Consider the following 15934-nt stretch of genomic DNA (forward strand, 5'->3'; position numbering starts at 1 on the left):
ATAATGTTTATCATCTACATAAACCAAGTGACTTCCTAGTAGATGTTAAGGATAATGATGATGACAGTGATGATGATGAAGAAGAAACTTATACTAAGCCTACACATTTTGACAATGAGAGAGATGAAGAAGGAGAGGGGCAAGAGGTAGAAGCTATAGAGGAAGATAAAGAAGATGATGAGGAGACTAACCCAATGAAGATAGCAACTGCAGTCACTACCGCATTTCCTCACTCTCCAAGAAAACCAGTAGCTATATCATGGTTGGAGACAACTTCAACAAGTTTGATTCTGATAAGCATAGACACTTCAAATGTCCAATCACTCTTCACCCCCATTCAACTCAATGTATCTATAGAAAAAGTGGCTTCCACTTCATCTACCAAGTTGCAACCTCTCAGTTCTTCAACTACTAAGTCATCAGCTATGAATATAGTGTCTTCTACAATTTTCAGCTCTTTAGTAGTAAGTACTTTAGTTTTGGATAGTACAATTTTATCTACTTCAATTTTGGATTCAACAAGCATTCCTATTAGTATTCCATTGGTTAGTACTATATCAATTTTTGCTATAAATCTTAGTATATCTACAATTGTTTCCATCCCAAATATAAAGGCATTGAGTACAAGGATAGTTGAACCTAAGGTTCAATCGAGTACAAGATTTTTGGGTAGAGGAAAAGAGATAGAGGAGGACATAGACCTAGATAAGAAAATAGAAATTCCCAAATGGGACATTGATAATCTTACTATGGACCAAATGCACATAGTTGGTGAACTCCTTTAGAAGAAGGTAAAACAACAAAAATTGAGAGAAGAAAGAGATAGAGAGTATAAGATTATTGATGATGCTAAAAACATTTTTTTGAGGCAATAGGTATTGAGGTAGATTCTTTTCAACCTATTTTGTTACAATTAGTAGAAGCAGTCCGAAAGTTCAATGAAGACAGTAGTGGATAGGATAAGTTAATTGAGAAAGTTGAAAAGAAATTTGACAACAAAGTGCCTGAGCACATTGCTTAGCAAATTTATATTCAAAAAGTTGAGCTTTCATCAATTTTGACCAATTTTGAATCATCGTGCACCAATGTGACATCACTTTTGTGAAGTTATGTGATGTTTCAAAGTTCACTAAAGAAATAAAGAGCAAATTGTTAGAAATCAATGAGGATCTGAAAGCTAGTGCTCAGCAGTTGCAACTTGACCAAAGTTCAAGCTCTGCACATCACATGAAGATCATATTTTTGTAAGACATGTAGGCAAAGTTGTTAAGAGAAGAAGCAAGGATCCGGTCATCATTAATTGATACTTAGAATATGATCCTTCCCATCATGGATACAATGTAGAAACATATTGTTTACTCAAAAACATTAATCCATGACAACGACTTCTTTATTACAGATCACATAATAGAACTCTCTATAGAAGTAAAAATTTCTCTACATACATACAATATTTTGTAGGAAAATTGGAATAAAACCCTAGCACTTATTCTTAAGGTACATTCTATTTTTTTATCTCATTTTGGTGTCTCCATGTAGATAAGTTCTAAATAATCCTTTGGCATCATTGTCAAAAAGGGGGAGATTATTGTTGAGACACATGGTATACTGTACATAGAGACACATGGTATTCTATATATAGAGACACATAGTATGGGGGATAAATATACTATAAGGAGAATGTATATAATAGATGATGTATAGTATACCTTACAAAGATAAATTTTGAAAAATCTCAAAACAATATATTCTATCAAGCTAGTATCACATGGTGATGTATATAAGATTTTGGCTGATAAGTGTTTTTATTACTAATGCCAAAGGGGGAGATTGTTGACATATCAGTCAATTTTATTATTAGTGACACACAGTTATTTAGATTTTGTATGGTTACCAAGCTCATTGAACAGTCTATAGTGTTTTCCATGTAATCTAGTAGCTACTAAGCATTTTAGTGGTTATCAAGTGTATTCACTCAGTGTGAAGCCCAATAGTTTAAACCAAGTAGATTCAATCTAGTGGTTCAACCCAAGCAATTCAGTGGTTACTGAGCATTGAAGTTTCTACCAAGTTCACATTTCATGTAATGCAAAGATAGTGTAAACTAAGCTTACATGTTTACCAAGTGATTCAATTTATGACAAGTTACACAGTATGTATCCAGTCACCAGTGTAGACCTAGTTCAAGAATACATTGAAGTGATCAATATGGACCGAGCCTCTACATCTACGAAGTGCATCATGATGTTGAGTAATGACAATGGACGCCAAGTATTAGAACTTCACCAAGATAGTCTTCAGAACCTAAGTGTCTTCATTTGAGTTGACTTGTTTATATATGTATTAACTTGTAAGATGTCTGACTTTGTAATTTTGTAATTTAGATTGGCATATATATATAATGTATTGTATCACATCTAAATGGAAGATAATAAAATGTGTATGTAATGCAGGTGCATGAATACAAATATAAGAAATAGGTAATATTTTGAAGGCCATATCAACATAAGGAGTAGTAGTGAAAAATCTATCATAGAAAGGTGATCAGTACATTCAAGGAATATCTATTAGCAAACTAGTTGTAAGTCCGAGATCTATTGTTTCATTCTAACAGGTGAACTAGTCAAAATCCTTTCACAAGGTAGACTTAACAGTCTTTCTTAAATCTCTTAATAAAGTGCATACTTCATTGTGTGTTTGTAAAACCTCTAACAAGGTGGACCTAGCAGTCCTAATTGTTCCCAATAGGTTAGATCATTAGAAGTGATCATTGTAAGCCTTAACAGGCCAACTTTATGCTACAGTATTGAAGTTCTGTGGGTTTCATCCCCACCCTAGTTTTACTTTCTATTTGGAAGGTTTATGGGTCACCAAATCATTGTGTTCAAGTGTTGTGGATGCTTTTATACTTTTAGTTTCACATGCATTCAATTAGATTAGATGAGATAAATTAAATGTTACCTGGTTTATTGGATTCAAAATTGAAATTGGTATAGAAATTTTAGAAGTTACTTATTTACCCCTCCCCTCTTAGTAACTTAGCATAGTCTTGAATATTTCCTACATTCACAACAAACTCAATAGCGAGCCGTCTCATGATTAGCATTGATTACTTAGTTTATTTTAACAAACATTATGACTATAGCCAATCTAAACAAATTGATGAAATTTTTAATATATGATAATACTAGACAAATTGAAATATTTATCTAGCACATGTTCTAACTAATAATTTTTTATTAATAACCATTATATGTTTAACTACAAATTTGAAATAAATTGAAATTGTGGCATTACTATAGTCATAGCAGGAAGATTGGGTGTTAAAGTTAGAAAATTTTCTCTGGTCAGTCCTATTTTATCATAAAGGAGCTATAAGAGAGCAATATATGTTTTTTTAATTTTTTGCCTTAAATGAATAGCACTTTTGAAACAACCACTACTTGGATGGCACCTTACTTTCTATAACTCAAGGTTAGAAAAAAGAAAAAAAAAAACAATCATTCAAATTCAATCCTTTATACACAATATATGGTTGTCATTTAATGTAATTGGTTATGATAAATTATTCTCCATGTAACCAACAAATATATTGTGAAGATTTTAGTTCTGATAAAACCAAGCATTAATATTTAACCCTTATAGAGTGACTACCTTTGAGTCATGAAAACAGAACATTTGTGTCAAACATTTCTCACTAGAGGATATTGCAAATGTGAATTATAGTGCAGGTTTGAGTTAAATTTTTAGCTTGAGTTTGTTTCTCAGTGGTGGTGGGTTTTTTCCTCTTTTTCTATATTTAGAGCATATGTGGTTTAGTCTAGTGATTTAACCTATTTCATTTTGATCCTACATATTGGTAAGTTGGGTTTTAGAAAGGTGTAGCTCATAAGTAGTCCCTCTTGAAGAGGATCAAATTTAGAATCTATGGAAAGAAAAACCCACAACTCAAACCAACTCATCTACACTTATATACTATGGCTTCTTTAGCCACACTAGAGGCTCTCTAAATGTCATTTTATTTCCTACTACTTGTTTTGTTCTTATGCAATCAAAAAATACTAAGGAATTATGCCCACATAATGGGTGAAAGTTTAATTGGTACTTTGATGACAAAATTCAAATGTTTCCTCAAGATTGTGAGCTCCACTAAGAATGTTGACCAAGAACACATAGTTATTGGTTTTCAACACAATGAAATTGGAGTTACTCATGATATTGAAGTATATATATATCCCTCATCCACTAGACCTGGATGGGTGCATGCAAACAAAATAGGTGTGAAACTAACATGGTCAGGATATGTTCTAGAGTACTTCATTTTTCAAAGAGTTTGGTAGCATTATTGCAGAACCTATCTTGTCCATTTCCAATAACCATGGCATTCCATGATATTACATCCTTTTGAGGTATTTTTAGTCAAATAGTTCACATGCCCTGTGTATGTTTCCACATTTTACATACACTTCTATAAAGACATTAGCAACTACAACATTTTTAAATAAATCCATTTTTTAATAAATCTATTTGTATCCATACTTGAAAGATCCTATTTTTAGTTGGCTAGTAACATGTTGGTGAAGGTTTTGAAGCTTGCATTAACATCTATAAACTATATTTTCTAAGACCCATTTTGTGCATATCCTACAACAATGGCATTCCATGAGATGACATCTCTTTAAAGAAGTATATCAAGAATTTCACTTGCTTTGAGTTTGATGGCATCTCTTTAAGGAATTTTGTTAAACATTTCATGTGCTTTGAGTTTTCTTCCACTTTTTGCATACATGTCTATCATGGAATTTATAGTTACAACATCTAACAGAAATACACTTTTGATTGTGCTTTGATGGAGGTTCATATCCAATTTTAAAGCTTTCATTTTGCATAGGCTGTTAGGATTCTCACAAAGGTTGTAAAGTATAGGATTACATCCACCAATATAATTCAATCAAAAGTTTCTATATCCTTTTCAATGAATCCATTTTGTACATATCCTGCAATCATTGAATTCCATGAAACCACATCCCTCTGGAAATGTTTTTCAAATATTTTACATGACTTGTGTATCATTCAACATTTTGCATACATGTCTATTACAGTGTTGCAAAATGTGACATCTTACAAAAATCTTCTTACAAACATGTCATGATGGAGGTTTATTCCTTTTTCTATTGCTTCCAATCCTGCATAGTTGGGAGTAGGTTGGCATTTGCTTAAAAGTTTCCAATGTGTTTTGAAAAAATGCAATTTGTGCATATTTTGCATTCGTCAAAGTCCATGAGAGTACATTTTATTAAATCATTTCATCAAATAATCCACATGTTTTATGCACGATTCAACATTTTAAGCTCACTTCCCACTATGATATCTGAATATATTCCATATTTAATTATGTTTTGATGGATTACTACGTTATTTTTTTAAGCTCTGATTTGAACACAGGCTGGGAGAACACTTGCATAGGTTGAGGAGTTTGGCTTTGCTCCAACTAGTTGCATTTGATTAAATTCTTGTAAAGCCTTTTCAAAATACCCACTTTCTGTGTATCTTAAAAAAAGGCATGAACATTAAGATGAGCATTTTCACCCAAACAAAAAACTAGAAACTAAATACTTCCCCATGGCCATCTCCATCTCATTTATGCTCATTGTCAATTTTTATTATCTGCTTCCCTTATCTTGTATTTGATCCATTATCCTCTAATATATGTCCTTCCCATGCATCCCATGCTTTACTTCACTTTAAAGTTACCTTCAATGAGTCTATCTTAATTAGTACAATGGTATATAGAACAAACTATTGCATAGGTGGTTTGACATATCCTACGACAATCATGTCAATCACATGGTTTCTATAAATGCATGTGATTTCTCAAATTAATACAATGGTGTATCTAAGATTCTATGCCAACTGTATTTTCTCACATCACTTAGCATGTAGAAACATCAGCCACTATCATTCCTCCCTATTAGGAAATTTCTATTACATTTACTAATTTGATTTTCCTTATAATAAAACTGGTGGGATGATTCTATCCTTTCCTTGTTCAATCAAACACCTTATATTCTTCAATTTGTAGGTATCTTTTAATTTCTATATCATTCATCAATCTCCTTTCTATATGAGCTTCTTTTAACCTACCTATTTCTACATTCAAGTTTGATATCAAGAACATAAGTTATGGCATTCTCAGATCCATCTCAACAAGAACACTTTCTATAAATAATCCCAACTATATATTCTTATGTAATATGCACATGGAGGAAACATGTCCATTGGAATTTTGATGATAAAGTCTAGAGTTTCCTCAAGATAGCTATCCTTGCTAAGGAGGTCAAGCATGCATACTGCTTGGTTTTAGGCATAATGCAATAAGAGTCACTCATGTTATTGAAGTATTTAAAGCCTTCATCCACTAAACCTGTGTGACTACATGTAAACAAAACCCATGTGAAGCTTGCATGGTAAGAGTATGTTCCTCAATATTTCATTTTTTCATAGAGTTTGAAAGTATCATATAAAAATCCATTATGTGCATATCTCGTAGCAACGAAATTACATCTGCTAACATATTTTTGAAGCATTTTGTCAAGTAGTTCACATGCCCTATGTATATATTTGCATTTTTCACACATGTCTAGCAAGGCATTGGTAACAAAAACATCATAGGAAAATCCACTTTTTATAGATTGATGTATTTATATACTCTGTTATAAAGCTTCTAATTTTGCACAGGCTTGTAGTATGCTGGAAAAGGTTGTAGATTCAGACTTTACATTTGCCAATAGCATTTACTTAGATATAAATTGCCTTTTCAAGAGATCCATTTTGTGTGTATCCTGCAACCCTAGTATTCTATGATATGACACCTTTCTTTGGTAGTCTATCAAACACTTCATGATTTGAGCATGTTTCCCCAATTTCCATACAAGTCAATTAAGGATTTTATAGTTATAAAATCTAACAATTTCCACAATTTAGGTAGGATGCTAGCAAAGGTTACAGAATCAAAATTTACATTTTCCAATAGTATTTGTTTAAATATATACAATGCCTTTTCAGGAGATCCATTTTGTGCATATCCTGCAACCCTGATGTTCTATGAGATGGCATTTTTTTTTGGTAGACTATCAAACACTTCATGCTTTGATTATGTTTCCACAATTTCCATACAAGTCAATTAGGGATTTTATATTTATAAAATCTAAGAAATATCCACATTTGGTTATAATTTGATTGAAATCCATGTCCAATCCTAAGGCTTTCATTTTTTCATAGACTGTTAGGATGCTAGAGAGGATGTTAAATATGGCATTAAATATGTCAATAGCATTTGATTAAAGGTTTCTAATTTTTCATACCCTTTTTAACAAACCCATAATGTGCATATCCTACAATCATTGAATTCCATGAGACCACATCCCTTTCAAGTATTTTGTCAAACAATTTAGATGACCTCTGTATCCTTCCATATTTTACATACATGTCTATCAAAACATTGGTAACTATGACATCTACCCAAAAGCTTTTTTCTAAAGGCCCTATTTTGGTACAAGTTGGGAGGAGGTTGGAAAAGGTTATGGAGTCCTACTTTAGCCCCTGTTAGCTTCATATGCTTAGAAGTTTCTAATTTTTTTTTAAAAAATTCATTTTGTGCATATCTTGCAATCATCTCAATTTTTGAGACTACATATCATTTAGGCATTTTTCAAATAGTTCACATGCCTTTCACATGCTTCCCCATTTTACCAATGTGTTTACTAGTGCACTTACAACTAGAAAATCTAAGAAAATTTTACTCTTATTTATGTTTTGATAGACACCTGTGACCAGTTCCAAAGAACTAATTCGAGCACAGGTTGGGAGAATATTGGCAAAGGTTGAGGAGGTTTGTAAAAAATCTTGTAAGGCTTTTCTAGAAAATCCATTTTTTGAATATCCTACAATCATTACAATCTATTAGAGTACAATTGATGCTTGAATGTTGCCTTCACATCTTATCTTTGGAGTTTTGGTTGTAATTTTTTTTTAAGTTCCCTTACATATGGCATTGACATGAGTATCTTTATCATTGTTGCATGCATGGGTTATTAGAATACTTTATTGTATTCATTTCTTAGATAATAAAATCTACATGCTTTGGTATTTGATTATAGCAGTATGTTCTTCCTTACTATATCATGTTTTTTATGTTTATTAAACTTCTTTATGAAAGTAATTGAAGGCATGACAACATTTATATATAACTAACAACACTGTTATGGTAAAGTAATATGTATTCATGGATTGCAACAAGTTACACGTGTTTTCAAAATAGATAACTGCATATTATCATTGTAGAACATTGGGAAGATTGAAAGGTTCTTTTTGGTTGTTTGGTTTGCCTTATTATGAGTTCTAACACAATATCTTGGTGTCTTGTAATGGAGATTCCATGAATCAACAATTGTTGTTGTTCCAAAGAATAGCACAATGAATTAGTAATTTATGGACATGGTAGAGGTAAGTGAAGGAGTTGCACGAATTTTTAAGGGCTTATTTCAATCAAAAGATACTAAACAACCATTTGGGTAAGAAGGAAAGATGGTCTATTGGAGTGTAGGAACTAGCCATGGTGGTCAGCAAGGAAAATCTCAGCAACACAAGGGTTTTAACAATTTAAAGATCTCCTCAATCATTAAGAACCTAAACACCAGTTGTTTGAAATATCTTAATAAGGTAATGAAGTATTCAATTTGATTTGGTGGAGGTACTTGGGATTGTTGAGAGTTGTATCTTGAGTGAGGGTTGTATGCCAAATAGCATAGAGCAGGGTCTTCGAGTGATATGCCTTGAGGAACTAGTCAGAACTTAAGGTTTTGGAATTTGAAAGAATTCAATAATGGATATTTGATTCTATTTTTAGTATTGATGGATGTTTTAAGAGTTTGAGTTCTTACCCTACATTCCAAGGGAGGTTATAAGGGAGAGTCTCATAGTAAGAGTTTGTATTGGCATTTTGAAGCCCACCATAGTATGTAGAACCTATTAATAGTTGAAATCACTTAGTTGGCTAAGAGTTAAGACTTTTGGAAGCTTATGGGGATATGGTGTCGATAAAGATCCTAGAGGGTGTAAGGTGATGGAGGTGTTGATAGATTTTTTAAAGAGCTTGAGTTCTTACCCTAAATTATCCATTTTCTATTAGCATAGGCACATAAGTGTGACCCAAGATGAAAGGGTAGTGTTGTCCTATTTGTGTCCAACATTGAAACAATGATGGTGATCCATGTATCTTTAGAAATAACAAATTTTTTATCTCTACTAAGTGGTACAGGGGCCTTAGGTCCTGAATGATAAATTAGGGAATGATCCATTTAGTGTGTTGTGTTGAGGAAATTAGGAGCCTTCCTTAAGTAGTTGGCACCAATTATCTCTAACTTATTTTATCTAAGAAATTTTTGGATAGAAGTTAGGAATTTAATAATGAAACTAATGCCCTAGTAATTTTTGGAATTCTTTTGTATGAGAAATGATGGAACTTGGGAATTTTATAGAAGAGATTATGACTATTTCAAATAGAAATTAAAATTATAAAGGGAAATGTCATGCAAGTTCTTCATACTCTATGCTAGTTTATAGTTACATATGTAGGTCTCTTATTGTAAAAATAACATTAAATTTTATGCCTATAGCTGTATTTTCAATTCCATACAACTATCTTTAGAGAAAAGATGGAAAGAAACCTAAGCTCACCTTCCCTGGGACTTCATGTTTAGTGGTTATTATGCAGTAGCTACAAACCATTTAGAGTGCCTTAGGAAAATAACTAGGAAGCATCTATGAATAGGAAGAAAATTCTTTATTGTAAATCCTTTTAATGAACTTCTTAAATATTACCATGATAAATTATAACCATTGTAATGCACCTTTTTCAACAAGATGACCTCTTATTGCAATCAAGTGAAAGCCTACAACCTATGAGCACAATAGTTCCATGAAGACACATGTCTTACAGATACATCAACCCAATGAAGATACCTAACCTATGGATGTAGTGATCCAATGAGAGTTTGAATTTTGGCGATTATTATAATAATGATTCGATTTGTATTGAAAACTTTTTGGCATGGAAGATCTTCATGTGCATCCTCGTGCTGGTTGATTCTTTGAAGGAGCTCCCTAAGAATATCAAACTTGATGCCCCTAATGGTTTATGGATTCAAACTTTTCTCTTAATGATTTGTTTATGGTTTTTGATGGTGCTATTAGCTCTTCTTTTTCTAACAAAGCTTGCATAATAGAAGCTCCCCTACTCACTTGCACAAACATCCCAAGTGCTAGATACAAGCTCTAACCTTACTATCACTTTCCAAATCACTGCAATGATACACTAGATCAAAAACCACTGTCAAACCACACTCCAGAATTTGTGCCAATGGAGTGAGAAAGAAAATCATCTTTAGGGAGTTGTGCATAGCAAATAGGCTACTACTTCATCCCACTCTTATAGATCTAATGTCATTGATTTCATTTGGAATCTAGTACTGCATTCATCCTTTGCTCATTCTTGGAATGGCTTCATTCGATGGTCATGAGGATCTTTTAATAACAAAATCTCCCTTGTCACTCATGATAAGCACCCCAATAGCTAGACGATAGCTTGCCCTTCAGATGTCTTTTCATACAACTACAACAACATGTTGGAATGACAACTGCTACTGAACCATTTAGAAAATTGTGCCAAAAAAGTTTCATAGAGATGACTTTGGGGAGCCCTCACATAGCAATAGGGATGCTTCACGACCCTCCAATAGAAATGATGCTAATGCCAATATTCAAAATGTAGAAAATATGTCTTTCTTGAGCTCCTACACTGATTCTATTGGAGAGTCAATTGAAGCTTTCATTATCAAATCTCCCATTAGCCACGATAGTTTCATAACAAATTACTAGAGTGCCAAGTAGCCACCTAATGCTAGATGAGTGCTCACCATTATATGAACTTCGAAATCACTAAACATATGTGCTATAGGACAGAAACCATTGTCAAGCCTCTTCCAAAATTATGCTAGTCAAGTGATCAAAGAAGATGATCTAAGAGAGAGTCCACGGGTAGGCATTTTTTGGGGGATTCATGCACATAGAAAATTTCTATAGTAGCTACCTAACATATTGATGGTATTTAGTATCACTACAACCCATTATATATATATATATATATATATATATATATATATATATAAACAAATTAGTTTTGTTAAAATTTTGACCAACTTTCAAGATTTTCCACCAAGAATTGGTCAAAATTTTTACCAACCCTTTGGTCATGACGATGGCATCCTAGTCATGGGATGGGCTATTATTGGTCAAAATTTTTACCAATTCTTAAAAATTTTCCACCAATAATTTGTCAAAATTTTGACCAACCCTTTGGTTGTGACCATGACATCTTTGTCATGTGATGGGCTAGAATTGGTCAAACTTTCAACCAATTCTTGAAATTTTTCCACCAAGATTTGGTCAAAATTTTGACCAATCCTTTAGTCATGACCATGGCATTTTGGTCATGGGATGGTCTAGAATTGGCCAAATTTTCAACCAATTCTTGGAAATTTCTGACCAAGATTTGGTTAAAATTTTAACCAATAATGACAAATTAGGCTCAAATAAACTATAAAATTTTTGACCAACATGGGTCAAAATTTCGACCAAAATTTATTGAAAATGGATTCAAAATTTACTAGTGAATCCATCTTCAGAGAGTGGAGGGTAAGAGTATCCAAATCAATAGTTTTGTCATCTTTTTTTGGAACTAAACTAGGAGATGGTTCTCTAGACATATTTGGGTCATCTAGGTAGCTTAAATACATCGTGTGTTAGGGGATACATAGTAGAACCCAAGGAAAGAGGGGTAAAAAAAATTGGGATAAAGCCTTTGGGGTCCAATTAGGTTCAATGGTTGAGAATCCTTTCTTTGAGTCCTTTGAAACTTCAATAGTTTCATCTTTGGAATTAGGGAGCTCATCCTTTTTGTTCTTATCTTTGTAGGGAGGTAGAGTCCTAACCCTAGAATTAGAGGAAGTCATAGGTGTTTGGAATTGTCTCACCATGGAGGAAATATCCTTGAAAATATGTTTACTAAGCTTAGGGCCTAGGTGAGCAATGTCTTGAAGGGTCATGTTCCAATGGGAGCCTGAGTAAAAGTGTTTGGTGTTTTAGATAGGGCAGCTTTATCTTTACATTTTTTAATTGACAGGGAAAGGGAGGAGAAAATACAAAAAGGGGAAAAAAAAACTCATTCCTAGGAAAGTCATTCAACATGGTAAAAGTATGCGAATGAAACCTCTTATACCCTCCCTCGTAGGTGACAAATTGGATAAGAACCTTCACTAGGGCCTTCCACACCTTGTCCATCACCTCTCTATTAAACCCATGATGCAATCTAGGGATTATTTCTCATGGCTCCCTAAACCCCTCTAGAGCATCCTTGAATTATATTTTGTTGTTTCTCATAATTTTGACCCCTTTCATACTTAGCCTAGTGATGGCAGATATGGAATTTGGAGTTATGACAAATGTAACATAACATAAATTTGGAGTGATGACAAATGTAACATAACATACCATGACCTTGCCACCATTCCAAGACTCCAAATTTTTTTGAGAAATTTTAAGGTTATAGCCCTTGAATCTAGTGATATAATTAGTTAATTTATATTTCTCAAGGATATCCCAGAGCTCCTTATCATTTTGGTATTCTCCCCACTTATCAAGCTCAATATGATAAGGTTCTCCACCCATAATTGTGTTGTAATAAACCAAGAAAATAAAAACCACTTCAAGAACAAACAAACCCACAAACAAAAAAGAATAATAAACTCAAACTTTTTGTCGTGACCACTTTTAACTAAAAATCTGAAATGACAATCCAACTCATAAAAAAGCTATGGAAAATGGACCCCATTAAAAGTAATAATGTTCATATCATTAATGCAAAAATTTGGTGTGATAATGATACATTGAATCATATGCATTGAAAAGGAAGAACATAGGATCATACCAAATTTTGAACCCTATCATAAATTTCCCCACTCTCACCAACCTATTGGTGACATTATTACCCTCTCAAAAGGTGTGTTGAAATGATGCCTCCTCCAAGTTGCTTAGTAGGTGTTTAATTTTAAACATCACATAATCTCCATTCCACCCTATCATTGCAAATTTATTTTAAATATTGATGATGTTTAATGAATCCCCTTGGATGATAGCCTTCCTCACATTTTGCCTACTTAGAACAACAAAACTATGGTATAGGGCTAGGAGTTTGGCCACATAAGTAGTTTTGACCCCCAAGTTGATCAAGTACGAAGCCAACATGTCCACTTTTAAGTCCTCAAAAGGCCACCCAACCTACCTAACCTAGGTTTTCCATAGAGGAACTATCTAAATTCAGCTTGATCCAATTTGGGTCAAGAGGGCCACTATTTTAGTGTTATATATAGGCCAATTATTGATTTAATCTCAATGAGAATAGTAACTTGCAACACTATAATGGAAATATTTAAAGTTTATGATCATAATAGTATCAATTGGTGTTGCAATATTATGTTGCACTACAAATATTGAGAGATACGATGTTTTCCTACTGCTACCTTCATTGTATTGATGATAGAATTGTTTGATTTGATTCAATTCTTACATAGCTTGATCTCCAAAAAATATCAACTAATAATTCCTATAAAAAATAACCTCTTTCATTTCCACCTACTACTATTTTATTTTCTTAATATTTTGACTATATATAATGAGTGTTGTTTTATGTTAGGTCATACATTAATGCTGGCATAGTCTAGTTGTGAATGATTCCCCATGTTTCTTCCTAATGGTCTATAGTAGGAGTAGAATGAGATCATAATTTATGTTTTAATTATTTCCCATTTTTTTTGCATTGTGCATTTAATTTATTTATGCTCTCCATAACTTATCACAAGTCCTCGTGCTCATAATTTTGTCTTCCACAACTAATGCAAAAAATAACCATCTTCTAATATTAGATCGGATATGAACTTTTTCCTTGATGTCTTAAATTTCTTTTTCTTTATCCATATTGTAATTACTGTATTCTTGCCATTATGCCCATATTTGTTTTAGGTATTATTGGGTGTATTTACCATGCATTTAAATTTCTTACTACCTAAGGTTGGCCCTAGATACATTTCTTTGGGTATTGCTTGCATCTTGGGTGATGGGTTTGTATCCTTTATTTTTTCTTTCCCTTATCACAAAATTTATTGTCCATGATTTGGTTTGCTCAATGCACCCAAAGATAAATAGTTTTCATCTAAATTTTTTAAGCATATATTTATGTTGGTGATTTAGTTTGCATGTGATCGTTTTGTGCCTTTTTTTTGGTTGTATTGAAGGATCATGCTTTGATACCACTATGATGTTCCCAAATAAGGTTTTACTTATTATTAGTGTGATGTAATCAACTATTTATAACTTGTTCAAAAAATGAAAACTGTACCTCTTTGTTTTCTTCCTAATTCAGTTCATTTATAATATTTATGTTTTTGAAGTATTAGATAGTAGCCAAAAAAGAATGGGGGATTGACCCCAAGTAAGAAACAAGCTAAACAATCAACCGAAGGTAACCTCAGATAGTTGTCTATCATATGCCATCTTTAAACTTCAAAAAATAAAATATGTCCATAGCATGATTAACGATACTATAATACCTTAGACTAATATCCATAAAAGACTGTAAAATGTACTACCACATCCTCTACAAATTGGTACTCTTAATTAACATAATCTTAAAATTTAAGATCCAATGGGGTATCAAGTTGAAAGTAATTAGCATAAAAAAACCTACACATACAAAACACTAGAATTGGGGCTAACCTCTTCTTTCCCATGTTTTCCTTTCTTCTTTTCCTCAACAACATCCCTAACTTCTCCCCCCCCCCCCCCCCTTCCACTTAATTGGTTTGTCCAGGATGGTCTTTAGCCAGTCCTCCACCAGAAAGCCATAGATGGATCGGGTGGTCTCAATAGCTTTTCCCATAACCTTCTCATCCTTCTTAGCCTACAAGAAGTACAAGGTTGTGGTTGCAAAGTGCATGACCTTGGTGGAAAACTCCACAAACATTTCAATTCATTGGTAGATACCAGTTTGATTATTAGCTAGGTCTAGCCTTTCCAATCTAGCCTTACTATGTTTGTGCATCCCTTTCTTCCTATTGTCTTTGTTGAGTTCTTTCCTAGGGGAAGTGATCTCTTCTCCCGACTTCTGGTCAGGGTACCCTATAGGGTGTCAAAGATATGGGTGTTGGTAAACAAATTATTCTCTTTAATTAACTTTTGGAATGCCCAATGTTATTGAACAATAACTAATTACAATAGTTGGAAAATCATAGTTAAATGATTGATTTCCCTCTGAATTTTATAGGTATATCTCCCTTTTAGTTATGGTTTTCAATGTATTTTGTTTGTTCCTAATTCTAAAAAGGGTTTTTTTTTTTACCAAAGAATAGGAAAGATAAACCAAGTTAGGCCTAAACTATTGGAAATATATGCGATAAGCTAAGTTACTGAGAGAGAAGGGGTGAATTAGTAACCTATAAAGCTTAATCCTTTATTAGCATTTATTCCTTCATGTATATTTTTATCTAATTGCATGTATGAAAAATTGAAATCATCAAAACATTCATAACACTTTTGACACACAATATGGTGAGCTAGAAAACTTCCAAATAGAAAGTAAAATTAGGGTGGTGATGACACCCACAAGCTTTAGTAATGTAATATAAATTTGGCCTATTAAGGCTTACAATGATCACTTTTGATGATCTTCCCTATTAGGAGCAATAAGGACTACTAGGTCCACCTTGCCAAAGGATTTACAAACATACAATGAATTATGCACTCGGTAAAGAGATTTAAAAAA

The sequence above is a fragment of the Cupressus sempervirens genome, chromosome 6, assembly GCF_028749045.1.
Source record: "Cupressus sempervirens isolate cs-2001-9-10 chromosome 6, ASM2874904v1, whole genome shotgun sequence".
NCBI lineage: Eukaryota > Viridiplantae > Streptophyta > Pinopsida > Cupressales > Cupressaceae > Cupressus > Cupressus sempervirens.